The 3,233-nt window shown below is 39.7% G+C and overlaps 1 non-coding gene across 1 annotated transcript; it reads right to left on the bottom strand.

The window, feature by feature from the left end:
• Positions 1-554: 554 nt before the first annotated feature.
• Positions 555-661, bottom strand: LOC132016987 (U6 spliceosomal RNA). The gene has a single exon (XR_009404077.1). It is a non-coding gene; the product is annotated as a U6 spliceosomal RNA (small nuclear RNA).
• Positions 662-3,233: the final 2,572 nt, after the last annotated feature.

Here is a 3,233-nt window from a genome sequence, read left to right as displayed (position 1 = left end):
CAGTTTCTTGTATAGCCTTCTAAAGATGTTCCAACATAATCAAGCACATTAATTTATATATAGCTTTATTTTTTTTAGAAGTATGAATGCACCCCCTTCTCAAAGCATTTTCTCAATGCCCACATTCCTGACAGTGATTTTGAGGTCCTTCTCCCCCACCCTTGCTCACTATGATGCAGGCACATGGGTCGCCTTCCAGTTCTTGGGACAGTCTCCCTGCCAACACAGAAACTTTGTATACATTGTTCCTTCTTTTTTTTTTTTAAATTTAACTTTTTTAATTAAAAATTTTTAATTTTTATTTATTTTTAAGTATTTATTTATTTTTTTAATAAACATATAATATATTTTTATCCCCAGGGGTACAGGTCTGTGAATTGCCAGGTCTACATACTTCACAGCACTCACCATAGCACATACCCTCCCCAATGTCCATAACCCCACCCCCTTCTCCCAAACCCCCCCCCCCCAGCAACCCTTAGTTTGTTTTGTGAGATTAAGAGTCACTTATGGTTTGTCTCCCTCCCAATCCCATCTTGTTTCATTTATTCTTAAAAAATACCGAATGCTTCATGAATTTGCGTGTCATCCTTGCGCAGGGGCCATGCTAATCTTCTCTGTATCGTTCCAATTTTAGTATATGTGCTGCCGAAGCAAGCACTACATTGTTCCCTCTGCTTGGAATGTCCTTTCTCTCATCCCTGCTTTGTCTTAACCTAGTCCAGAAGTAGAGTCTTTGATTTGTTCTTCATAAGTAGTACTTCCTTGCTAGAGCCTCAACACTTCTGCTCTCCTTTTCTCATCCACCCCAATCCTAGTTAAATTTGCTCTGCTTCAGTCACCATGGCTGCTTTGGATTCTTCAGAGAAGCACCAGCAACCTTGTACTGGCTATTTCCTTTGCCCCACGATCTTCTCATGGCTGGCATCGCTTAGGCCTCAGCTGGACTGTCTCAGAGAGGCCTTCCATGGCTGCCTAACATGATCAACCAATTTAACTTCCATCTCTCTGTTTTAGTTCTCTGCTGATATTTTTCTTAAAACATTTTTTATTGGGGTGCCTGGGTGGCTCAGTGGCGTAATCCTCTGCCTTTGGCACTGGTCATGATCTCAGGGTTCTGGGATCGAAACTCTCAGCAGGGAGCCTGCTTCCCCGCCTCTCTCTGCCTGCCTCTCTGCCTACTTGTGATCTTTCTCTCTGTGTCAAATAAAATCTTTAAAAAAAGGTCTCTTAAAAAAATTCTTTTAATTAAAATACAATTGACAATAAATAATAAATAATAATAAATAATAAACCCTATTAGTTTTAGGTTTACATTATAGTGATCTAAATTTTATACATTATGAAATGATCCTTATGATAAGTCTAGTTACTATGCAAAGTTATTACACTATGATGAATATATTCCATGTGCTGTACATTACATCCCCATTACTTAGGTATTTTATAATTTTAAGATTGTATGTCAGTCTCTTTCTCCTCTTTGCCTGTGTCCCAAACTCTTCTCCTGACTCTGATAACTGGAAGTTTGTTTGCTATATCTGTGAGTATGGTTTTTTATTTTTTTAGTCTATTTGTTAGGTTCCATATGTAAGTGAAATCATATGGTATTTGTCTCTGACTTATTTCACTTAGCATGATACCATCTTGGTCCCTCCATATTGTTGCAAATGCCAACATTTCATTCTTGGTTATGGCTGAATAATATTCCTGTGTGTGTGTGTGTGTATGTGTGTGTGCACGTGCACGTATGCACATATGTGCATGTGGGTTTTATTCATCTATTGGTAAGCATTTACGTTGCTTCCATAACTTGGATATTGTAAACAGTGTTGCAGTGAACATAGGGAGCCTATATCTCTTCAAATTGGTGTTTTTGGCTTTTTGGATAAATACCCAGAAGTGGAATTGCTGGATCAAATGGTAGTTATCATTTCTTGAAGATCCTCCATATTGTTTTCCATAGTCGCTGCACCAATTCACATTCCCGCTAACCGTGTGCCAGGGCTCCTTTTCTCCGCATCCTCACCAAAACTTGTTTTTTTCTTTTTGATAATAGCTAATTTGACAGGTGTGAGGTGATATCTCATTGTGGTCTTGATTTGCATTTCCCTGATGATGAGTGATGTTAAGCATCTTTTCATGTGTCTGCCATCTGTACGTCTTCTTTGGAAAAATGTTTATTCAAGTCCTCTGCCCATTTTTTAATTGGATTTAAAAAAAAGATTTTATTTATTCGAGAACAAGTGAAGGGGAGGAACAGAGGGAGAGGGAGAAACAGACTCCCTGCTGAGCAGGAGGACTGCCCTGGGGCACAATCCAGGGACTCTGGGATCATGACCTAAGCCAAAGGCAGACACTTAACCAACTGAGTCACCCAGGTGGCTGGCCTATTTTTTTTTCTCTCTTTTTTTAAAAGATCTTATTTATTTGAGAGAGTAGGAGAGCATGAACAGGGGGAGGAGCAGAGAGAGAGAAACAGACTCCCCCCTGAGCTGGGAGCCAAATACAGGGGATGGTGAGGGGCTTGATCCCAGGACCCTCAGATCAGGACAGCCCAAGGTAGACACTTAACCAACTAAGGCACCCAGGCACCTGGGTTTGTTGGCCTTTTTTTTTTTTTTTTAAATAAGTTGTGCAAATTCTTCATTTTGGGTATTAACCCCTTACAGTATGTATGATTTGCAAATATCTTCCATTCAGTAGAATGTCTTTTTGTTTTGTTGATGATTTCCTTTACCATGCAAAAGATTTTAAGCTAGATGTAATGCCATTTTGTTTATTTTAGCTTTTTTTGTCCTTGCCTGAGGAGACTAGTCCAAAATTCTCTTGCTAAGCCTGATGTCATGATATTTTTCTTGATTAACTGATTTGATTGATCTCTCCCACGCCACCCCAAATATAAGCTCCAAGAGAGAAGGAAATGGTCTGTCTTCTTCATTCTGTATTCTTAGTGCCTGGAGCACAGGGTAGGTGCCTAATGTCTGCTAAATGAATAAAGGCATTATATATTTGCAAGCAGGGAAGTACAGGATGAAAGTGGTGCTTAAGGAGGACTACAGATCAATAAAATACAGGGGAATCAAAGACCGCTTAGATGTAGAAATGATAGAGAAAGGAATTCGAAGGAGAGCACATTTATCGTGTTTCTGCCTGTTATATTCCCTCTGCCAACTGAATGAGACTCTGGTGGGGTTGGGGGGCACATCTGTGTGTTTTACGAGCTCCCAAGC

The sequence above is a fragment of the Mustela nigripes genome, chromosome 4 (assembly GCF_022355385.1).
Source record: "Mustela nigripes isolate SB6536 chromosome 4, MUSNIG.SB6536, whole genome shotgun sequence".
Classification (NCBI taxonomy): Eukaryota; Metazoa; Chordata; class Mammalia; order Carnivora; family Mustelidae; genus Mustela; species Mustela nigripes.
Note: the sequence above shows the minus strand (reverse complement) of the source record. Positions and strands in the feature narration are given on the sequence as shown.